This window comes from Lemur catta, chromosome 15, assembly GCF_020740605.2.
Source record: "Lemur catta isolate mLemCat1 chromosome 15, mLemCat1.pri, whole genome shotgun sequence".
In the NCBI taxonomy this organism is placed as follows: domain Eukaryota; kingdom Metazoa; phylum Chordata; class Mammalia; order Primates; family Lemuridae; genus Lemur; species Lemur catta.
Genome location: NC_059142.1, coordinates 57618664 through 57643877, shown reverse-complemented (window position 1 = coordinate 57643877; position 25214 = coordinate 57618664). Strand labels below are relative to the sequence as shown.

The following is a 25214-nucleotide window of genomic DNA, read 5'->3' as shown; positions in this document are numbered from 1 at the left end:
TGGGTCTGGGGCAAAATGAAAATGCCGGGCTCCCTGTTCTAAGATCATTAAGGGTTTCAAGATGAAAACAGGAGGGCATGAAACAAGGCGCAGGGCCCTCCGTGCAGGGGCTCTGTGTCACTGCACAGGTCACAGGCCTGCAAAGCCAGCCCTGCGTGGCCTGCCAGGCTCTTTCAGCCACTCGGGCAGGTGCACAGCAATTCTCACTGTGGTGTAAGTCGCAGTTCCCCCACAACTAATGACATTGAGCATACTTACTTGTCTTCTGAGCATCTTCTTTGGTGAAGTATCTAGCCAAATTTTTTGCTCATTTTGTTATTGGGTTATTTACTTTTTATTACTGAGTTTGAGACCTATTTACATATTCTGGATACAAGTCCTTTAATCAGGTACAGGCTTTGCAAATATTTCCTGCCAGTCTATGGTTGGTATTTTCACTCTAACAGTGTCTGTGGAAGAATATAAGTTTAAAATCTTGATAAAATTCTGCGTGCTCTTTCGGAAAACCATGCTTCAGGTGTTATATTTAAGATGTCTTTGCCTAGCCCAAGATCACAAACATTTTCTATTTTCTTCTGGAAGTTTATAGTTTTACATTTATATTGATGGCCCAATTCGTATATGTATGAGATGTGGAATGAGTTAAATTTTTTTTTTGATACACGAGTAGCCACATTTTCCTGCACACTTTATTGAAAAGACAATCCTTTTTCCCCTGCATGGCCTTTGCTCATCTGTAACACATCTGTTTTCCATGCATGAGTGAGTCTATTTCTTTTCCTTTTTTTTTTTTTTTTTTGAGACAGAGGCTTGTTCAAGTCGCTGGGCTAGAGTGACATGGTGTCTGCCTAGCTCCCTGCAGCCTCTAGCTCCTGGGCTTGAGTGATCCTCCTGCCCCAGCCTCCTGAGTAGCTGGGACTGCGGGTGCCACCACCACACCTGGCTAATTTTTTTTCTATTTTTAGTAAAGACGGGGTCTCACTCTTGCTTAGACTGGTCTCAAACTCCTGACCCCGAGTGATCCTCCCTCCTTGGCCTCCCAGAGTGCCGGGATTGCAGGAGTGAGCCACTGCGCCCAGCCGTGAGTCTGTTTCTGAACTCTCTATTTCGTTCTATTGATCTATTTGTCTTTATACTACTGTCTTGATTACCATAGCTTTATTAAAAATCCTGAAATTGAGTGGTATTAGTCCTCGAACTTTGTTCTTTTTTTTTTTTTTCTGGAGGACTTATTCTATGTCATTTTCATGTCCACATGAATATTAGAATCAGCTTGACAATTTCTATAACAGAGAACACTTAGATGTTGACGGGGCTTGTGCTGAATCTGCAGATCAATTTGGTCAGAACTGATGTCTGAGTGTTTTTCTGACCTGCGAAGAAAGAGTATCTCTCCCTTTGCTAAGGTCTCCTTTATTTTTACTCTGCAATGTTTACAGTTTTTATAGTACAGGTCTTTTGTAGTTTTGTCAGATTTACCTGTAAATATTTCTTTTTAAATGCTATGACAATCTAATGCCTGGTATGACAAGAGGTGGAGCCCAGGTGGCAATGTGAGCGATGGTTTCCTCCAGAGCAAATGTTCCAAGAGACAGACAGTGGAAGCTGCTGGTTTCATGAGTCCTGGGCCTGGAAGCTGATACCATGTCATTTCCACCATGTTCCATTCACCAAACACGTCCTGTACGTTTTCTCTTCATCTCATCAGCTCTTTGCTCTGTTTTCTTTTATGACTTCATTTGCATTGAGTATTTTTTCATTCTTATTTCCTTTGTGGCCCATTAGCTATAACTTTTTGTTTTACTGTTTCAGTTATTTAGCTTTAGGGCATGGTTTCTCAACCTTACATTTTGGGTTGGATAGTTCTTTGTGTGGGCACCTGTCCTGTGCAGCATAGGATACGAAACAATACCGTTGGTTTCTACCTTCCAGTGATATGACACCACTTTCTGTGCCGCGTAAGAGCCATACAGAATGCTCCACACTTCCATCGCTTCCCCTCGGGTCTCTATGGTATTGTCATACATGTTACTTACACATGTGTTATACACCGCAATTTCATTATTGTTATTTTTGTTTAAAGAGTCAATTATCTTTTAAAGACGTTTTAAAAAGAAAAAAAGTCACATACTACCCATTTGGTTACCATGGGCAGATCTCTAAACATAATCTCATCTGGTATCATTTTTCTCCTGCCTAAAGTACGTCTAACATTTCTTGCATTTTAAGAGTGTGTTGCTGATTGATTCTTTCAGCTTTTATGTATCTTAAAAAGTATTTCACTTTAAACCTATTTTTCTTCTGATATACACAATTTGCCACTGTAACCATTTGTAAGTGTAGTTCACTGGCGTTAAGTAAATTCACAATGCTGTGCAACCATCATCAATATATATTTCCAATTTTCTCATCATACCAACCGGAAGCTCTGTAACCATTAGGCGATAACTCCCATTTCCCCTGCCCTCAGGCCTGGGTAACCTCTAACATACTTTGTCTGTATGAATCTGCCTATTCTAGATATTTCACAGAAGTGGAATCATATGGTATTTGTCCTTTTATGCCTGGCTTATTTCATTTATCATGATGCTTCCAAGATTCACCCATGCTGTAGCAGGTGTCATATAACTCCATTCCTTTTCATGGCTGAGTAATATTCCTGTGTGTACTTGCCACATTTTCTTTATCCATTTATCATCTGTTGATGGACATTTAGGTTGTTTCTGCCTTTTGGTTAGCGTGAATACAGTTGCTATGAACATTGGTATGCAAATGTAAGTTTGAATCTCTGTTCTGAATTCTTTTGGTTACACACCTGTAAGTGGACTTGCTGGGTCATACGGTAATTCTATGCTTAACCTTTTGAGGAACCACCAAAGTGTTTCAACAATAGCTGCACCATTTTTCACTCTCATCAGCAATATATGCGGTTTCCAGTTTCTCACAGGCGAGGGGGATGGAGGGATGGGACGGAAGATGCCTGGGCTGGGAGTCGGTACCCAGTGTTCCCTCCTGGTCTTAGATCAGGCTCCTCATCTTCTTGGCCATCGGAGCAGGGCTGCTCCCCATACCCACTGTGGCAGTCCCCTGGAGTCCCCCAGGCTTCACCAAGCAGCGCCCAGGTGACAGGTCCCCAACAACCCCCTTGGACACACTCAGACACTCCGGGGCCTTCAACAATTAGAAGCCTGCCCTCTGCCGGCTGCTCAGTGACACAGACCCCAGGACCCAGCAACAGAAACAGGAACGCGCAGGCGCGGCTCTAGCGAGGCGGAGTCTGCGCTCCACTGCCGGCTGGGGCGGAGCGTCCGCTCCACTGCTGGCTGTGGTCGCGGCACTTCCGGCTTCTGAGGGAAAGAGGCCGAGGCTGGGGCTGAGCCCGGAGCCCCAGCGCTGGCTCAGCCTGGGGGCGGGCTCCGGTCCGGCCACCGCCGCACCCAGGGCAGAGGCTGCGCCCGAGGATCGGGCCGGCTCAGCCACGGTGAGGGAGCGGGGCCCGCCCAAGCCGCAGCCGCCGCCGCCCCCGCGTGCCTGTCGCTCCCTGGCTCAGGCATCCCCCTCAGGCTCCTGCCTTCGCCCAGAGCCCCTTGCTACCACCCGCTCGGTGTCCAGTTCCCCCTTCCCCGTGCAGCCCATTCACCTGCTGGGGTAAAGCCCTGTAGGTGGCACCGCCTTAACCTCCCTTCTTCCCAGTGACAGCCTTTCCACGTTCTTTGCCACCGTCTCCCCGTCCTTTAACCCTGACCCTTTCTTCTTTTTCTCTTCCATTTTATCTTTCTCTCTCTTCTGTGATCCTCACTCCTTTCTCCCTGTTTTTTTGCTCTTCCTCCTCATCCCCCTCACTGTTTTATCTCCGTTGACCCCTCCTCTCCATGTCCCTTCTCGCGTCTGTCCCCTCATTGGACATCCTTCCTCACCCGCTGCCACACTTGTCCCCATCTCCTTCTCCAAGCTTCAGGGGTCTAAGCAGGGACAATTTGAGGACTGTCTCTTCCCAGGAACTGTAGGGTGGGCAGATGGGGATTTGTAGTTTTCATCTTCCTTTTGTGTTTGGAGAAAGGGGAGCTTGGAGGCGTTGAAGAGAGCCTGGAAGCCTTGTTACCTACTGTCACGGCAAAACCCAAGAGATGGTGTGTTACAGCGTGATAAAGAGAGGGCCGACATGCATATTGAGACCTTACAGAATATTTAGCTTTTTGACAAAAGTAGCTAAAAAATATTTTGATTTATTTTTTTTAATTTTGAGCATCTTTTAGTGGGGAGATACAGCTTCGGAAATTTAAAAATATTTATTTACAGGCTTGACTATTGTAACTTAGAAAAAAAATGATTTTTTTTTTCTTGGAGGCAGAGACCAAGGGCATTTGAGAACTGACAATGACCTTGCTTTGCAGTCAGACTGTGACAGCCTCTTTAATACCTTCCAAAGGGTGCGTATGTTTTGCCTTCTCTGCTTTAGCTGGGAAAACCTTATATTTGCAAATTTTCTCCTTCCTGTTTCAAAATAGCTTGAGATTTCAGTTGGTTTTTTTTTCATTGAGTTGGATTACACGTGGTTTGCTGTACATTTATTAAAAACATTGCTCCATAATATGCAACAAGCTAAATGTTGGTCTCCTAGAGGGACAGACATTCTAGTCAATAATCATATTCTCATAGAATGTTAGTCATTTCCTATTTTCCCTCCATCTGTTCTTTAGGAAAATAGATTACTATAAAATCGTTTAATCTATGAACTTTCCCTAACTCACTGGCTCCTGCATTTTTAGGTTGTCATTTTCCTGTGTCTGTCTCCTTGGCTTTCACAGCCCATCACCCTGTTATTGTGTGCTGACCTCTTTCTCTTTGTGGAATATGAGTTCCTATAGGCAGCAGCTGTGCCTTAGTCCTCCTATTCCTAGTGCTGAGGCCAACTAGGTGATTGAATGATTTACTTTATGGTCTCATTTTCCCTCCTGACAAGTATAATCTTAAACTGAAATTTGAGGCAACTGGACTACTCAGAGTGAGTTTGAGAATCTTATTTTTGGTGCAAAAAGAAATTTTAGTGAGATATAATGATACTCTATTCAGAATAACAAGCCATCCTCCCTAAGACATGAACTACATAGGTTTTTTAAGTGTAAGCCCTTTGGTTTTTAATAAAAGTATAAGTAAAGAGGGAGGAGTTACGTTACTCCTATTTGGGTATTTAGGGCCCCAAAGTGTCATTTGGGCTGGGCCTGAAAGACAAATAGGATTTATCTAGATCATTTTGGGAAGAGAAAGAATGCTGCATTGTGAATGTGAGTACAAAGTGCTAAGGAATTAGGATGCATTGTAGGAAGCAGGATTACCGTTACATAGCATGGAAGGATGCAAGAAAGAAGATATATACTAGGAAATGAAGCTAGAAAGATACTATCTTAGTCCATTTAGGCTATGGTAGCAAATGCCAAAAAATCCTTGTAAACAAAAGAAACTTAATTTTAGGATAAAAAGACAAGGGAGAAGACCCTTTAGGATGCACCTCCAAATCTAAGTCAGGATCCCAAACAACAATTCCTAGGAAAAGAACCAGCTCAGAACCATCAACCAAAAATGGTGCTCGGGACGACCCACCAGTCCCACCGGGGAAGAAGCTCGGAGTCAGAAGGTCCAAAGGGGCCATGCCGGTACTCGGTGCCGACTTCGGGCTACTGAGTCTTCGGTGGTCCTGACTCTTCCCTGAGCCCCGAGCCCCACGCCCGGGCGTCAATCTCGTCAACGGAAAACAAACCAAACTCTGTAACATAATATGAAAGAGATTTAATCTGAGCCAAATTTGAGGCTCATGACCCAGAACCATGCCCAAGAGGCCTTGAGCAAGTGGACTCGCTGTGGCCGGTATGTTCTACTTTGGTTTTATACATTTCAGGGAGACAGGGGTCATAGGTAAAGTCATAAATCAATATGTGGGAGGCACACGTCGGTTTGGCCCAAAGAGGTGGGCCATCTGGAAGCGGGCGGGAGCTCACAGGTTATAGGCGGCGGCAGCGGTGTGTGTGTGGAGGGGGTGAGCCTCAAAACTTTATTTTAGTTCGCAAGGCCCCCCCTTTTGGCCAAGATACGTCAGAGAGATGGCATCTATGGCAAAACCTTTATGACCTTTAACTTTCACATCCACTTAATTTTTAATGACCATTGACATATTGAAGTTTAGTTTCAAAGATCAGTGAATTAGACAAAATCATCTTTTCACAAAATACTATATCTTATGATATTTTCATTAAAAAATTTTGTATGGAATTATTTTCCTTTCATCTACAAGTTTTAATTACATACATATACAGATGATCACGTCAACTCTTAGAAAAACCTAGAAAGTTAAAGTAACTTTGAAGTGTTAATGTCTCCCATTTTATTGGCATTCCTAAATACAAAGATAACAAGGTATAAGCTTTAAACTTATGTTTAAGAACTAATGTTGTAGTATTTTACCTTATAAACGATCCAAACCTTTTATGATTATCTCTTTTAAATTAACATAATGACTTTAAGATTCTCAATTATAGGAAAATTTTATTCATTTGTATTTACCTACTTTATCTTATCTATTCATTTACCTTAGCGGTTTACGTAGATTCTAGCTATTCGTTTAAGTTACTTTTCTGTTTGCCATTTTTGTACCCTGTAAATTAGATCTGTAACACAGAACAGGGATTAAAATATAGTTTAAGTTATTGGCTTTTCAATCTTAAACTCGCAAATCTTACCAAAAAAAGCAAGTCCTTCAGTAAGACTTAGTAAACAAATATGACATCACTTTTAAATGCTATAAATGTAGTAGATGTTTTAGAACTACCCCATTAGTTCATTAGATCCTTCCAAAATGTCACGGCCTGAAACAGAATTTATTGACATCAAAGTGTCTCTGGTCCCCAAAGTCTGGGAGCAAATGCCCCCAAAATGTCCCCGTGAAGACCTGTTGAGAATTTACTGCCAAGAAGGTTACTAGGAGAAAGGAATGAAACTTATGCATGCACACCTTCAGAATGAACACTCAAGGGTGCAGGGGAAAACGTCCATTATTTATGTTGAAAGCATGGACAGTGCAGTAGAAATGACTGGCCCAAAAGTGGGTGCGCTCATTCTAACAGGCCGAGTGGCAGAACCAGCAAGGCTTTTACATTTAGAATCTGCTTGGCCTCTGCCCTTTCTGGCACGGGGTTTTATGGTAAAACAAAGAAAGAACAAAGCAGGTCAGATAATTACTTCAGGGCCATTTTACATAGACTAAGTTTGGCTTTTAAGTCTAGATTTTGAAGAACAGGAGTTGTTTAAAAAAAAAAAAGTGTGCTCTCCTTCATTCTAACGGATGCTAATTGCTTCTGTAAATATGGCTTCCTGACCTAGCTTAAGTGAAGCCGAGATGGACTTGACAGGCCGGGGGGAGATAACTGTAAGTTACTTCCTGATAAAGGGCTGGAGAGTCCCTGGGCCTTCCAACCAATTAACCAGATAAGAAGGGCAAGGTGTAATCAGAAGCCGGTCCTGCAACTTAAAAACCAACCAATCAAAAGCCAGTCCCATGGCTTGAAAACCAACCAATCAGGAGCCAAGACAATCAGCCACTTTTGAAGGAGCAAATGAATTAAGGGAGGGAGGGGGGATGGTATACCCCGTGCATGTAATGTGCTGAAAAGTACAAAAGACATTCACCACCCCCTGAGCAGGGTCCCTGCCCAGGGAAAGAGACCACTGCGTTGGTGCTCAGGGCTTGGACCCCAGCTCAAGCTAGTCAATAAAACTCCTTTGCCTTTTTGCAGCCTCAGTGACTCTGTCTTTCTGTTCCTGGGGATGAGGGGAACCAGCTTTAACACTTTCAAAAAAAAGGGGTTCTGGTTTTTATGGCCAGCTTCAGGGAGGGATTGGTATAAGAGGCAAGCACACAAGGCAAGGTCAGAACATTTTTGCTGCTGAAGGCTTCGTTTTAAGTTTTCTGAATCCCATATCAACATAAGATCACCTGAGTGTAGACTGAGAGAAAAAAAAAAAAAAAATTCTCAGTGCCAGTCCCCAGCACCTCAAACAATGCTAAAAAGAAATAGCATGCTTTTTCCATGAGGATCAAGATTAAGTTGTCTGGAAAAGAATCCAAATGGTCTCAGAACAATTCTTTTTTTTTGGGGGGTGTACTTGAGTACCCGCAATATTTATAAAGAGTAAGACTGTTTTCAGATCCTCTGGATTGTAATCATCATTCACTTTTCATCTTAAAATAAATGACTACACAAAAATTAATAATTTACAAACGTTTTCCCCAGGAATAAACTTTGTCACACCCACATAATGTACACATAACTGGCTCGCTTGTAAAGAGTGGAACAAAAATGGACGAGACCAAGGAAAAACCGAAGCTTTCAATTTAAGCTCTTCTAACCACAACTTGTAGGACAACTCTGAGTCCCTGAGGGTCGGGTTAACATTACATGACAGTGCATTTACAAACACCTTCTGTGTACCTCTCTATAGACGCTGAATCAGTGGAGGTAAACTCTATCTCCCTTTAGGGTTAAAAGACGAAAACGGAAATATTTTCATAAACCTTTGACAAATAACTGGCATCAGGATCTCCACGTAGCCTTTCCATTGTAAATGCCGTAAAGAATGAGTTATCTGGACATCAACAGAAAAACTTAGCAGGGTTTAGACTAGCCAGAAAAGAAGAGAGAGAACTAGCTCGAGACACTTCAACTCTATAGCGAGGTAGGTCGACCATTTCAGCTCTGAATTTTCCTGGATGTCATTTGCCCTTTCGTAAAAACTTGTGCACAAGCATTAGCTATAACCAGCTGGAGCCCTAGCAGCACCTGGCATGCCTTCCATTCTTTTCATTTCCAGAACTACTTGCAAGTAGAGGCACCACACACCAACTGCGGTGCCCCATGGGGGTCATTCTCCCTTGGCCTTTCCTCGATTTTAAAGGATGTCCCATTTTTTCTTTAAAAGAAGCAACCGAACTGTAACACGGGGTTTGGTGTCGTGGATCAGAATGTGCTGCTTGTGGGTGGGGCTCCTCAAGGTCTCACCACTGAGTCGCTCCCACCCTCTTAGGTGTCTCAGGTTTCTCTCTCGGAGGTCTAGCACCTCCGAGAGGGCTCCAAACGCCGAGTGATCATCTCTTATATGCGTTTCCTGGAAGAGCATTCTTTTAATTAATGTGTGTGTGGGGGGTTCCCTATGGGGCCACTCGTGTCTCAGGGAATTGCCCCAGGCAACTCCCACCCGGGACCCCGGTAGCCCGGGTCTCCCAAGGCTGGGAGGAGTAAGGTTGCCCCTTCTCTTCGGAGCTGAGGAACTCAGTCTCTCATTTATCTACCAACAAGACAGTTCAGTTTCTTCTTTCAAAAATGCACAGCAAAGCCAATTGAGATTAATTTTAGGATAAAAAGACAAGGGAGAAGACCCTTTAGGATGTACCTCCAAATCTAAGTTAGGATCCCACACAACAATTCCTAGGAAAAGAACCGGCTCAGAGTAAACCAAGACCATCAACCAAAAATGGCGCTCGGGACGACACACCAGTCCCCCACCAAAGGAGAAGCTCCGAGTCGGAGGGCCCAAAGGGGCCGTGCCGGTACCCGGCGCCGCGTTCGGGCTGCTCCTTCGGTGGTCCTGAGTCTTCCCCGAGCCCCACGCCCAGGCGTCAATCTTGTCAATGGAAAAGAAACCAAACTCCGTAACATAATTTGAAAGAGATTTAATCTGAGCCAAATTTGAGGCTCATGACCTCGAACCACGCCCAAGAGGCCTCTAGGTAAAGTCATAAATCAATACGTGGCAGGTACACATCCCTTTGGCCTGAAGAGGTGTGCCATCTGGAAGAAGGGGCTTGCAGGTTATAGGCAGCGGCGGCAGTGTTGGGGGAGGGTAAGCCTCAAAATTTTATTTTAGTTCGCAAGTACCCCCCTTTGGCCAAGATATGTCAGAGAGACGGCATCTATGGCCAAACTTTTATGACCTGTAACTTTCACATCCACTTAATTTTTAATGACCATTGACATACTGAAGTTTAGTTTCAAAGATCAGTGAATTAGACAAAATCATCTTTTCACAAAGTACTATATCTTATGATATTTTCATTAAAAAATTTTGTATGGAATTATTTTCCTTTCTTCTACAAGTTTTAATTACATACATATACAGATGATCACGTCAACTCTTAGAACAACCTAGAAAGTTAAAGAAACTTTGAAGTGTTAGTCTCCCATTTTGAATTGGCCCATTGGCATTTCTAAATACAAAGATAACAAGGTATAAGCTTTAAGCTTATGTTTAAGAACCAATGTTGTAGTCTTTTACCTTACAAACGAGCCAAACATTTTCTGATTATCTCTTTTATATTAACATAATGACTTTAAGATTTTCAATTATAGGAAAATTTTATTCATTTGTATTTACCTACTTTATCTTATCTATTCATTTACCTTAGCAGTTTACTTAGATTCCAGCTATTCGTTTAAGTTACTTTTCTGTTTGCCATTTTTGTACCCTGTAAATTAGATCTGTAACATGGAACAAGGAGAAAAATATCATTTAAGTTACTGTCTTTTCAATCTTAAACTCGTAAATTTTACTGAGAAAAGCAAGTAAGTCCTTCAGTAAGAATTAGTAAACAAATATGACATCACTTTTAAACGTTATAAACGTAGTAGATGTTTTAGAACATCCCATCAGTTCGTTAGATCCTTCCAAAACGTCACGTCCCAAAACAGAATTTATTGACATCACAGGGATCAAAGTGTCTCTGGTCCCCAAAGTCGGGGAGCAAGGCCCAAAAAGGTCCCCATGAAGACCTGTTGAGAATTTACTGCCAAGAAGGTTACTAGGAGAAAGGAATAAAACTTATGCATGCACACCTTCAGAACGAACACTGAAAGGTGCAGGGGAAACTGCCCATTATTTATGTGGAAAGCATGGACAGTGCAGTAGAAATGACTGGCCCAAAAGTGGGTGTGCTCATTCTAACAGGCCGAGAGGCAGAACCAGCAAGGCTTTTACATTTAGATTCTGCTTGGCCTCTCTCCAGTGTGCCTTCCTCCCTTCTGGGTGGCAAGGCCCTTTCTGGCACGGGGTTTTACAGTAAAACAAAGTAAGAACAAACCAGGTCAGATAATTACTTCATGGCCATTTTACATAGACTAAGTTTGGGTTTTGAGGCTAGCTTTCAGAAAAATAGGGGTTCTGGGTTGTACGACCTGCCTTGGGTAGAAGGATTCTGGTTTTTATGGCTGGCTTCAGGGAGGGATTGGTACAAGAGGCAGGCAGACAAGGCAAGGTCAGAATGTTTTTGATCGTGAAGCCTTCGTTTTAAGTTTTCTGAATCCGATATCAACATAAGATCACCTGAGTGTAGGCTCAGAGAGAGACAGAGAGAGAGAGAGGGAAAAAAAAAAAACTCTCAGCGCCAGTCCTCAGCAACTCAAACAATGACACGAAGAAGTAGCATGCTTTCTCCGTGAGGATCAAGATTAAGATGTCTGGAAAACAATCTAAATGTTCTCCAAACAATTTTGGGGGGGGGCCTGTACACTTGAGTACACGCAATACTCATAAAGAGTAACACTGTTTTGAGATTCTCTGCATTGTAATCATGATTCACTTTTCATCTTAAAATAAATGACTACACAAAAATTAATAATTTACAAACGTTTTCCCCAGGCATAAACTTTGTCACACCCACATAATGTACACATAACCGGCTCGCTTGTAAAGAGTGGGACAAAAATGGACAAGACCAAGGGAAAACCGGAGCACTCACCTTAAGCTCTTCTAACAACTTATAGGACAACTCTGAGTCCCTGAGGGTCGGGTTAACATTACATGACAGTGCGTTTACAAACACCTTCTGTGTACCTCTCTATAGACGCTGAATCAGTGGAGGTAAACTCTATCTGCCTTTAGGGTTAAAAGACGAAAACGGAAATATTTTCATACCCCTTTGACCAATAACTGGCATCAGGATCTCCACGTAGCCTTTCCATTGTAAATGCCATAAACAGTGAGTTATCTGGACATCAACAGAAAAACTTAGCAGGGTTTAGAGTAGCCAGAAAAGAAGAGAGAGAACTAGCTCGAGACACTTCAACTCTATAGGCGGTAGGTAGACCGTTTCTGCTCTGAATTTTCCTGGATGTAATTTGCCCTTTCGTAAAAACTTGTGCACAAGCATTAGCTATAACCAGCTGGAGCCCTACCAACACCTGGCATGCCTTCCACTCTTTTCATTTCCAGAACTACTTGCAAAGTAGAGGCACCACACACCAACTGCGGTGCCCCATGGGGGTCATTCTCCCTTGTCTTTCCTCCAGTTTAAAGGATGTCCCATTTTTTCTTTAAAAGAAGCAACCGAACTGTAACACAGGGTTTGGTGTCGTGGATCAGAGTGTGCTGCTTGTGCGTGGGGCTCCTCAAGGTCTCACCACTGAGTCACTCCCACCCTCTTAGGTGTCTCAGGTTTCTCTCTCGGAGATCTAGTACCTCCGAGAGGGCTCCAAACGCCGAGTGATCAGCTCTTATATGCGTTTCCTGGACGAGCCTTCTTTTAATTAACGTGTGTGGGGGTTCCCTATGGGGCCACTCGCGCCTCGGGGAATCGCCCCAGGCAACTCCCACCCGGGACCCCGGTAGCCCGGGTCTCCCAAGGCTGGGAGGAGTAAGGTTGCCCCTTCTCTTCGGAGCTGAGGAACTCAGTCTCTCATTTATCTACCATCAAGACAGTTCAGTTTCCTCTTTCAAAAATGCACAGCAAAGCCAATTGAGATTAATTTTAGGATAAAAAGACAAGGGAGAAGACCCTTTAGGATGCACCTCCAAATCTAAGTTAGGATCCCAAACAACAATTCCTAGGAAAAGAACCAGCTCAGAGTAAACCAAGAACATCAACCAAAAACGGCACGTGGGACGACCCACCAGTCCCACCAAAGGAGAGCTCCGAGTTGGAAGGCCCAAAGGGGCCGTGCCAGTACCCGGCGCCGAGTTTGGGCTGCTCCTTTGGTGGTCCTGAGTCTTCTCCGAGCCCAGCGCCCGGGCGTCAATCTTGTCAATGGAAAAGAAACCAAACTCCGTAACATAATTTGAAGGAGATTTAATCCGACCCAAATTTGAGGCTCATGACCCCAAGCCACGCCCAAGAGGCCTTGAGCAAGTGGACTCGCTGTGGCTGGTATGTTGTACTTTGGTTTTATACATTTCAGGGAGACAGGGGTCATAGGTAAAGTCATAAATCAATACGTGGGAGGCACATATCGGTTTGGCCCAAAGAGGTGGGCCATCTCGAAGCGGGCAGGGGCTCGCAGGTTATAGGCGGCGGCAGTGGTGTATGTGTGTGGGGGAAGCCTCTAAATTTTATTTTAATTCACAAGTCCCCCCCTTTTGGCCAAGATATGTCAGAGGGACAGCATATATGGCCAAACTTTTATGACCTTTAACTTTTATGTCCACTTAATTTCCTATGACCACTGACATATTGAAGTTTAGTTTCAAAGATCAGTGAATTAGACAAAATCATCTTTTCACAAAATACTTGTATCTTATGGTATTTTCATTAAAAAGTTTTGTATGGAATTATTTTCCTTTCATCTACAAGTTTTAATTACACACATATACAGATGATTACATCAACTCTTAGAAAAACCTAGGAAGTTAAAGTAACTTTGAAGCATTAGTCACCCATTTCATTGGCATTCCTAAATACAAGGATAACAGGGTATAAGCTTTAAACTTATGTTTAAGAACCAATGTTGTAGTCTTTTACCTTACAAACGAGCCAAACATTTTCTGATTATCTCTTTTATATTAACATAATGACTTTAAGATTTTCAATGATAGGAAAATTTTATTCATTTGTATTTACCTACTTTATCTTATCTATTCATTTACCTTAGCAGTTTACTTAGATTCCAGCTATTCGTTTAAATTACTTTTCTGTTTGCCATTTTTGTACCCTGTAAATTAGATCTGTAACATGGAACAGGGATTAAAATATAGTTTAAGTTACTGGCCTTTCAATCTTTTTTTTTTTTCTTGAGACAGAGTCTCACTTTGTTGCCTGGGCTAGAGTGAGTGCCGTGGCATCAGCCTAGCTAAGAGCAACCTCAAACTCCTGGGCTTAAGTGATCCTACTGCCTCAGCCTCCCGAGTAGCTGGGACTACGGGCATGTGCCACTATGCCTGGCTAATTTTTTCTATACATATTTTTATTTGTTCAGATAATTTATTTCTATTTTTAGTAGAGACGGGGTCTCGCTCAGGCTGGTATCCAACTCCTGAACTCAAGCAATCCACCCACCTCGGCCTCCCAGAGGGCTAGGATTACAGGCGTGAGCCACCGTGCCCGGCCTTGGCTTTTCAATCTTAAACTCGTAAATCTTACTGAAAAAAGCAAGTAAGTACTTCAATAAGACTTAGTAAACAAATAAGACATCACTTTTAAACGTTATGAACATAGTAGACTTTTTAGAACATCCCATTAGTTCATTAGATCCTTCCAAAACGTCACGTCCCCAAACAGAATTTATTGATATCACAGGGATCAAAGTGTCTCTGGTTCCCAAAGTCTGGGAGCAAAGGCCCCCAAAAGGTCCCCATGAAGACCTGTTGAGAATTTACTGCCATGAAGATTAACTTGGACAAAGGATTAAAACTTATGCAAGGACACCTTCAGAACGAACACTCAAAGGTGCAGGGGAAACCGTCCATTATGTATGTTTAAAGCATGGACAGTACAGTAGAAATGACTGGCCCAAAAGTGGGTGTGCTCATTCTAACAGCCCGATCGGCCGAACCAGCAAGGCTTTTACATTTAGATTCTGCTTGGCCTCTCTCCAGTGTGCCTTCCTCCCTTCTGGGCTGCAGGGCGGCAAGGCCCTTTCTGGCACGGGGTTTTACGGTAAAACAAAGTAAGAACAAAGCAGGTCAGATAATTACTTCATGGCCATTTTACATAGACTAAGTTTGGGTTTTAAGGCTAGCTTTCAGAAAAAAAGGGGTTCTGGGCTGTATGACCTGCCTTGGGTAGAGGGATTCTGGTTTTTATGGCCGGCTTCAGGGAGGCATTGGTACAAGAGGCAGGCAGACAAAGCAAGGTCAGAACATTTTTGCTCCTGAAGGCTTCGTTTTAAGTTTTCTGAATCCCATATCAACATAAGATCACCTGAGTGCAGACTGACAGAGAGAGAGAGACAGAGAGGGAGGGGGGAAAAAAACAACCTCTCAGCGCCAGTCCTCAGCAACTCAAACAATGATGCAAAGAAGTAGCATGCTTTTTCCATGAGGATCAAGATTAAGCTGTCTGGAAAAGAATCCAAATGGTCTCAGAACAATTTTTTGGGGGGGGTGTACATGAGTACAGGAAATATTTATAAAGAGTAAGACTGTTTTCAGATCCTTTGGATTGTAATCATCATTCACTTTTCATCTTAAAATAAATGACTACACAAAAATTAATAATTTACAAACGTTTTCCCCAGGCATAAACTTTGTCACACCCACATAATGTACACATAACCGGCTCGCTTGTAAAGAGTGGGACAAAAATGGACAAGACCAAGGGAAAACCGGAGCACTCACCTTAAGCTCTTCTAACAACTTATAGGACAACTCTGAGTCCCTGAGGGTCGGGTTAACATTACATGACAGTGCGTTTACAAACACCTTCTGTGTACCTCTCTATAGACACTGAATCAGTGGAGGTAAACTCTATCTGCCTTTAGGGTTAAAAGACCAAAACGGAAATATTTTCATAAACCTTTGATGAATAACTGGCATCAGGATCTCCACGTAGCCTTTCCATTGTAAATGCCGTAAAGAATGAGTTATCTGGACATCAACAGAAAAACTTAGCAGGGTTTAGAGTAGCCAAAAAAGAAGAGAGAGAAATAGCTCGAGACACTTCAACTCTATAGCGCAGTAGGTCGGCCATTTCAGCTCTGAATTTTCCTGGATGTCATTTGCCCTTTCGTAAAAACTTGTGCACAAGCATTAGCTGTAACCAGCTGGAGCCCTAGCAGCACCTGGCATGCCTTTCATTCTTTTCATTTCCAGAACTACTTGCAAGTAGAGGCACCACACACCAACTGCGGTGCCCCATGGGGGTCATTCTCCCTTGTCTTTCCTCGATTTTAAAGGATGTCCCATTTTTTCTTTAAAAGAAGCAACCGAACTGTAACACGGGGTTTGGTGTTGTGGATCAGAGTGTGCTGCTTGTGGGTGGGGCTCCTCAAGGTCTCACCACTGAGTCGCTCCCACCCTCTTAGGTGTCTCAGGTTTCTCTCTCGGAGGTCTAGCACCTCCGAGAGGGCTCCAAACGCCGAGTGATCAGCTCTTATATGCGTTTCCTGGATGAGCCTTCTTTTAATTAACGTGTGTGGGGGTTCCCTATGGGGCCACTCGCACCTCGGGGAATCGCCCCAGGCAACTCCCACCCGGGACCCCGGTCACCCGGGTCTCCCAAGGCTGGGAGGAGTAAGGTTGCCCCTTCTCTTCGGAGCTGAGGAACTCAGTCTCTCATTTATCTACCAACAAGACAGTTCAGTTTCCTCTTTCAAAAATGGACAGCAAAGCCAATCGAGATTAATTTAGGATAAAAAGACAAGGGAGAAGACCCTTTAGGATGCACCTCCAAATCTAAGTTAGGATCCCAAACAACAATTCCTAGGAAAAGAACCGGCTCAGAGTAAACCAAGAACATCAACCAAAAACGGCGCTCGGGACGAACCACCAGTCCCACCAAAGGAGAAGCTCGGTTTCGGAGGGCCCAAAGGGGCCGTAACGGTATCCGGGGCCACGTTCGGGCTGCTCCTCCGGTGGTCCTGAGTCTTCCCTGAGCGCCAAGCTCAGGCGTCAATCTTGTCAATGGAAAAGAAACCAAACTCCGTAACATAATTTGAAAGAGATTTAATCTGAGCCAAATTTGAGACTCATGACCTCGAACTACGCCCAAGAGGCCTCTAGGTAAAGTCATAAATCAATACGTGGCAGGTACACATCCCTTTGGCCTGAAGAGGTGGGCCATCTGGAAGCAGCGGCTTGCAGGTTATAGGCAGCTGCGGCAGTGTTGGGGGAGGGTGAGCCTCAAAATTTTACTTTAGTTCGCAAGTCCCCCCTTTTGGCCAAGATATGTCAGAGAGACGGCATCTATGGCCAAACTTTTATGACCTGTAACTTTCACATCCACTTAATTTTTAATGACCATTGACATACTGAAGTTCACTTTCAAAGACCAGTGAATTAGACAAAATCATCTTTTCACAAAATACTTATGTCTTATGATATTTTCATTAAAAAATTTTGTATGGAATTATTTTCCTTTCATCTACAAGTTTTAATTACACACATATACAGATGATCACGTCAACTCTTACAAAAACCTAAGAAGTTAAAGTAACTTTGAAGTGTTAGTCACCCATTTTATTGGCATTCCTAAATACAAAGATAACAAGGTATAAGCTTTAAGCTTATGTTTAAGAACCACTGTTGTAGTCTTTTACCTTATAAACGATCCAAACATTTTATGATTATCTCTTTTAAATTAACATAATGACTTTAAGATTTTAAAATATAGGAAAATTTTATTCATTTGTGTTTACCTACTTTATCTTATCTATTCATTTACCTTAGCAGTTTACGTAGATTCCAGCTATTCGTTTAAGTTACTTTTCTGTTTGCCATTTTTGTACCCTGTAAATTAGATCTGTAACATGGAACAGGGATTAAAATATCGTTTAAGTTACTGGCTTTTCAATGTTAAACTCGTAAATTTTACCAAGAAAAGCAAGTAAGTCCTTCAGTAAGACTTAGTCAGCAAATATGACATCACTTTTAAATGTTATAAATGTAGTAGACATTTTATAACATCCCATCAGTTCGTTAGATCCTTCCAAAACGTCACGTGCCAAAATAGAATTTATTGACATCACAGGGATCAAAGTCTCTCTGGTCCCCAAAGTCGGGGAGCAAAGGCCCAAAAAGGTCCCCGTGAAGACCTGCTGAGAATTTACTGCTGAGAAGGTTACTAGGAAAAAGGAATAAAACTTATGCATGGACACCTTCAGAACGTACACTCAAAGGTGCAGGGGAAACTGCCCATTATTTATGTTGAAACCATGGCCAGTGCAGTAGAAATGACTGGCCCAAAAGGGGGTGCGCTCATTCTAACAGGCCTAGTGGCAGAACCAACAAGGCTTTTACATTTAGATTCTGCTCGGCCTCTCTCCAGTGTGCCTTCCTCCCTTCTGGGTGGCAAGGCCCTTTCTGGCACGGGGTTTTACGGTAAAACAAAGTAAGAACAAAGCAGGTCAGATAATTACTTCATGGCCATTTTACATAGACTAAGTTTGGGTTTTGAGGCTAGCTTTCAGAAAAACAGGGGTTCTGGGCTGTACGACCTGCCTTGGGTAGAGGGATTCTGGTTTTTATGGCTGGCTTCAGGGAGGGGTTGGTACAAGATGCAGGCAGACGAGGCAAGGTCAGAACATTTTTGCTCCTGAAGCCTTCATTTTAAGTTAAGTTTTCTGAATCCGATATCAACATAAGATCACCTGAGTGTAGGCTCAGAGAGAGAGAGACAGAGAAAGGAAAAAAAAAAAAAAACAACTCTAAGCGCCAGTCCTCAGCAACTCAAACAATGACACGAAGAAGTAGCATGCTTTCTCCGTGAGGATCAAGATTAAGCTGTCTGGAAACAATCTAAATGTTCTCAGAACAATTTTTTTGGGGGGGGGCTGTACACTTGAGTACATGCAGTATTCATAAAGAGTAAGACTGTTTTCAGATTCTCTGGATTGTAATCATCATTCACTTTTCATCTTAAAATAAATGACTACACAAAAATTAATAATTTACAAACATTTTCCCCAGGCACAAACTTTGTCACAGCCACATAATGTACACATAACCTGCTCGCTTGTAAAGAGTGGGACAAAAATGGACGAGACGAAGGGAAAACCGAAGCTTTCACCTTAAGCTCTTCTAACCACAACTTGTAGGACAACTCTGAGTCCCTGAGGGTCGGGTTAACATTACATGACAGTGCGTTTACAAACACCTCCTGTGTACCTCTCTATACACAGTGAATCAGTGGAGGTAAACTCTATCTGCCTTTAGGGTTAAAAGACCAAAACGGAAATATTTTCATACCCCTTTGACCGATAACTGGCATCAGGATCTCCACGTAGCCTTTCCATTGTAAATGCCGTAAAGAATGAGTTATCTGGACATCAACAGAAAAAGTTAGCAGGGTTTAGAGTAGCCAGAAAAGAAGAGAGAGAACTAGCTCGAGACACTTCAACTCTATAGGCGGTAGGTAGACCGTTTTAACTCTGAATTTTCCTGGATGTCATTTGCCCTTTCGTAAAAACTTGTGCACAAGCATTAGCTATAACCAGCTGGAGCCCTACCAACACCTGGCATGCCTTCGACTCTTTTCATTTCCGGAACTACTTGCAAGTAGAGGCACCACACACCAACTGCGGTGCCCCATGGGGGTCATTCTCCCTTGTCTTTCCTCCAGTTTAAAGGATGTCCCATTTTTTCTTTAAAAGAAGCAACCGAACTGTAACACGGGGTTTGGTGTTGTGGATCAGAGTGTGCTGCTTGTGGGTGGGGCTCCTCAAGGTCTCACCACTGAGTCGCTCCCACCCTCTTAGGTGTCTCAGGTTTCTCTCTCGGAGGTCTAGCACCTCCGAGAGGGCTCCAAACGCCGAGTGATCAGCTCTTATATGCGTTTCCTGGAAGAGCCTTCTTTTAATTAATGTGTGTGGGGGGGTTCCCTATGGGGCCACTCGTGCCTCAGGGAATCGCCCCAGGCAACTCCCACCCGGGACCCCGGTCACCCGGGTCTCCCAAGGCTGGGAGGAGTAAGGTTGCCCCTTCTCTTCGGAGCTGAGGAACTCAGTCTCTCATTTATCTACCAACAAGACAGTTCAGTTTCCTCTTTCAAAAATGCACAGCAAAGCCAACTGAGATTAATTTTAGGATAAAAAGACAAGGGAGAAGACCCTTTAGGATGCACCTCCAAATCTAAGTTAGGATCCCAAACAATTCCTAGGAAAAGAACCGGCTCAGAGTAAACCAAGACCATCAACCAAAAACGGCACTCGGGACGATCCACCAGTCCAACCAAAGAAGCTCCGAGTCCGAGGGCCCAAAGGGGCCGTGCCGGTACCCGGCACCGCGTTCGGGGTGCTCCTTTGGTGTTCCTCAAGCAAATTAATCTGTCAAACTGAAAATACTGTAGAGTCAGAATTCAGTAACACAAAGCCAAATGCGGGCAGAAAACTGTCATGTGCAGAGAGGAGGAGGAGAATGAACACACAGAGATGCAGAGGCAAGAAACCATATTAATTGGTACATGAGAAGGGAGAGGAGAAGCCACAGTTCCCAAACCTTCTGTTTAGGTCCCCATGTAACCTAATTGTACTTTGTTTCCTTCCTTCCTACTGTGGAAGGAAACAAAAAATTCACCCTACATGTGAAGTGTCACTGAGATGAGACGAAAAGAGTTTCCAGAAAGAAATGACTAATTTAAAGAGGCCAAGGAGTCACGAAGGCAGATGGGGAAAGACCATTGAAAACGTCACCAGTGACAATGGAAAGAGGAGTTCAAGTGAAATTGTAAAGACTGAGGACAGATTATTAGGACAAACGAGAGAAGCAACCAAAGAAATTGAGACATTGGATATAAATCACTTCATTGAGAAGTCTGGCAATAAGAACACAAGACAGATAAGGATAGTAACGTCAAAGGAATGCAAAGTCAAGTGAAAATCCTGTCGGGATAAAGAAGGGCTATGCCTGACTGAGAGTAGAGACAAAGATCTGTGAATGGAAACGGTAATGCTATAGAAAAGGAATGTGATAACTCCAGGAATTAGGAAAGGATTGGAAAACAGACAGAGTTGAAAGAGATCCCTTTATCTTATTAAGGGAAAAATTTAGATTCATTTATTCAACGAATATTTTTCTTTCATCCATTTATTAAAAAGGGATTTGTGCTGATCTGTAAATTCAAAGTAACTCCAGTAAAAATCCAAGTAAGATTTTTGTTGGATAGACAAGTTGAATTATAAAATTTATATAGCAAGACAAAACAGACTAGAACAGCCACAATTTTAAAAAATAATAAAGTTAGAGGACTCATTCCACCTGATTTCAAGAGTTACTATAAAGCTACAGTAATCAAGGCCATGTAGTATGGGTGGAAAAATAGATAGAGTTAAATGGAACTGTCACAGTCTAGAAATAGATCCACACAAATGGGGCAACTGATATTTGGCCAAGGTGCAAAGGTAATTCAATGGACATTAGACAGTCTTCTCAACAAATGACACTGGCACAATTCCATATGCAAAACAGAAACAAATACAAAGAATGAAAACCACCACAATTCAACCTCAAACAATTTATAAAAATTAACTCAAAACCTTTGTGACCTTGAATTATGCTAAGAGCTCTTAGCTACAACACTAAAAAGTTACAAAAGCAAAATTGATAGTTTATACTTTATGAAAATTAAAAACCCCTGCTAAGAAAGACACTGTTAAGATGAAAAGACAAGGCACAAGCTGAGAAGAATTATTTGCAAATCACATATCTATCTGATAAAGAATTCAAAAGTCAGTAAGAAAATAACTGAAAAAAAATGAGGAATACTTGAACAGGAATGAAATACTTACACACACAACAGCATGGATCAACGTCAAGTGCATTAAGCTAAGTAAAAGAAGCCAGACTACTGGGGATACATAGTATGGTTTCATTTACATGACATTCTGAAATAGGTAAAATTTTAAGAACAGGAAATAATCAGAGCATGAGAGAATTTTCTGGAATGAGGAAACTGTTCTGTATCTTGATTATGGTGGAGGTTACTTGCCCGTATGCCTTCATCTAAAGTCATGGACACCAAAATGTGCATTTTACTACATGTACATTGAAAAGAAAGGTCTGTGGATGCCTACGGGATCCCAGGCATTTTGCTGAGAAGCGGAAAGAGTGAACAAAGCAAACTTCCATCATTTTCCACATCGTGTTTAAAACTTCAGTGAGGTAAAGATGAGGGCATAAAAAAATAAAATGACTGCATTTTATGGTTTCAACAATTATGAGATAACGTTATCTACAAAAAGTGATGAAAGTATAATAATTAGTCACTTATAGAGTAGCACTATTCAAGAATAAAGAATTAAAAAAAGACTGTAAAGCAGCAGTCCCCCACCTTTTTGGCATCATTCCTTTCACAGCCATCTTTACATCACTGTTTTTTTTTTTTTTTTTTTTTTTTGGAAAGCAAGAGATGCATATCTAAAATACAAAAGCAGAAAACCAAAAGATTTTTCATTAATGACTTTAAATTACCTCAAACTTAATTTTGTAACCACTGGCTCAAATATAGTTTTCAAAATAATAAATGCTCTTATAAAGGATGATATACTAAGCCGGGCAGGGTGGCTCACGCCTGTAATCCTAGCACTCTGGGAGGCCAAGGCGGGTGGATCGTTCAAGGTCAGGAGTTCGAGACCAGCCTGAGCAAGAGCGAGACCTGTTTCTACTAAAAATAGAAAGAAATTATCTGCCCAACTAAAAATATATGTAGAAAAAATTAGCCAGGCATGGTGGCACACGCCTGTAATCCCAGCTACTCGGAAGGCTGAGGCAGTAGGATTGCTTAAGCCCAGGAGTTTGAGGTTGCTGTGAGCTAGACTGATTCCAGGGCACTCTAGCCCGGGCAACAGAGTGAGACTCTGTCTCCCAAAAAAAAAAAAAATGGTTGATATACTTAGCTTGAAATCAGGAAGAATGTTTATTTAGGATAAATAAATAAAAACCAAATTAAAGATGAGAAATAAAAGATAGTAAGCATTTCTCATGAATTATCTCCTATTAATTTTATATTAAAATTTAACATAAAACATTTGCAAAGCTGATGTATGATAAAGTTGCAGAGACTAGCAATCTGGGGACTATTTATACTAAAAAAATTAAAATTAATTCCTATGTTCAAACATAACCTCCAGATGACCCAAAGGCCTGCAATGTGAAAGTCAAAATTTAAAACATTTACCAGAATATTTAAGAGAATATCTTTATGGCCTTGTTGTGGGGAAATATGTAGACCAAAAAAAGAGCTGGAACATCTAATCAGAATTTTAGCCATATAATTGAGGCAGTCGAGCAAGAGCTATTCCTATAAAAGCACAGACCTAGACAGTGGCAGGATACGGATCAAATCTAAAAAGTGGTTGTTTTCAAATGATGCGACTATGGATAATTTTTTATAACCTCCTTGTATTTTTGCATTTAATTGTATTTCCTAAATTTCCACACAGTATGTATAATAATTAAGAAAAAAAAACCCCACAGTTTGTTTTAAGGATTCAACAAGATATTGAAAGAATCTTTCACATCAGGTAATACTACTAGAATTATAATACTACTTTACTATAATGAAATGTATTAATACCACATTAATGAGTAAAATTTAAAAAGCACATACTCTTAGGTGACTCCATTAAATAAAATTAAACACCTATTTTTTAACAAATTTCAACCCCAACTACAAACAGGATTCTCTTAATTGATAAAGATTTTCATATTTGAAATGAACAGCCAGCACTTTTTATCAGAAGATAGTAAAGGTATTTCCATCACCACTGTGATTTGAATGATCTGAGAATGTCACAAAATAGAAAGTACCAATGTATATATTGGAAGAGATTATATATAGATGATGTAGCTATCTACCTAAAAAGCATAAAAGTGTCATCTAAAAAGCAATTAAAATTAGAAATAATAGAATACAATTTTCTGCGCATCTACTACGTGCTAGGCTTTACTCTTAGTGCTTTACATACTTAACTCATAGTTTCACAACAACGCTATGACAGTACTATTAACCTCACTTTATAGACAAAGAGGAGGCTGAGGTACAAAAAGATTAAGTAAATTGCCCAAATTTATTCATAAAGTTGCTAACAGACCTGGGAATTGAGCCAAAGTTATCTATTTCTGGAGCCCATTCTCCTTAACTAAGGCACTCTAATGACAAGCTACAAAGTATAATCAAAGAAAGATCTGATTAAGAACAGCACAAACTAATGACTGCAGCTATTTGTCCATAATGACTGCAACTATTTGTCTACGTGTCCCCCTATACTAGCCTGGGACACTCCTGTGGGAATGGCCTTTGACTTTATCACCACTGTGGCCGATGTCTGCTACAGAACCTCTAGTGAACAGCAGGCACACAGCAATGCACATTTGACTGAATTTGGGAAACACACCTGTAATTAGGAGAAGAATCATAAATTGAAATTTCAGAAACTTGGTATTTCTGGAAATGAGACCTCCAATCAGCATAAAAAAAGAGAAATAACTTTGTGAAAAGTAGAAACACAACAAATGATCATAATATGAACAATTAACAAACTTAAAAATGAAGTTCAAAAAAGAAATCTTGGCATACCTCAGATACTGAAGGACAGAGACCACCAATATGTACCAAATAACCTTTATCTCTTCGTAAGGGTTCGGCATTCATTTCTGCTTGTAGAAAAACACAATATACCACAGAAATAATCATTATTGTATTGAGAAGTTTAAGAGAAAATGAAAAATTGCTAAATATTTCATGGTTTCTTTTTACTATCACAAAGCTTATTATAAAGTTATCAGCAAATATCAGCAAGACCAGACTAAAGACCAAAAGCCTGGAGTACAGTGCTAAGATTTCTGGGCCTTAATCATATCTTAAAAAATAAATGGGTTGGATTAGTTAATATTAAGTCTCTCATAGCTCAAATGAATAAATTACATCTAAAAGGAGTAATCAGTTACAGCTGATTACTGTCCCTTGGTATCCCTGGGGGACTGGTTCTAGGACTCCCTGCAGATACCAAGATCTGAGGATGCTCAAATCCCTTATATAAAATTGCATAGTATTTGCATATAATCCACACACATCTTCCTGTATACTTTAAATCATCTCTAGATTACTTATACTAGCTAATACAATGTAAATTCTATGTAAATAATTGTTATGCTGCATTGTTTAGCAAATAATGACAAGAAAGTTGGTTGAATCCATGAATACAGAACCCATGGGCTGACTGTACATCACGACTAAAAAAGTCTGTCATTTGTCCTTGGTTCAGAGAAGTGCTATGAGAACACCAGATGTACACAGGATCTTAACT

The 25214-nt window shown here is 41.6% G+C and overlaps 1 long non-coding RNA gene across 2 annotated transcripts in view; it reads right to left on the bottom strand.

Moving 5' to 3' along the window:
* The window catches only part of LOC123620604, a 55104-nt gene that overhangs the window by 18497 nt on the left and 11393 nt on the right, over positions 1-25214 (bottom strand). Inside the window, exons 2-3 of one of the 2 annotated variants that reach the window (XR_006728917.1) lie at positions 24485-24561; positions 22238-22323 (exon numbers count right to left, since the gene is read on the bottom strand). This is a non-coding gene — a long non-coding RNA (uncharacterized LOC123620604). The remainder of the gene's footprint in view (positions 1-22237; positions 22324-24484; positions 24562-25214) is intronic. The other variant, XR_006728918.1, reaches the window with a different exon arrangement.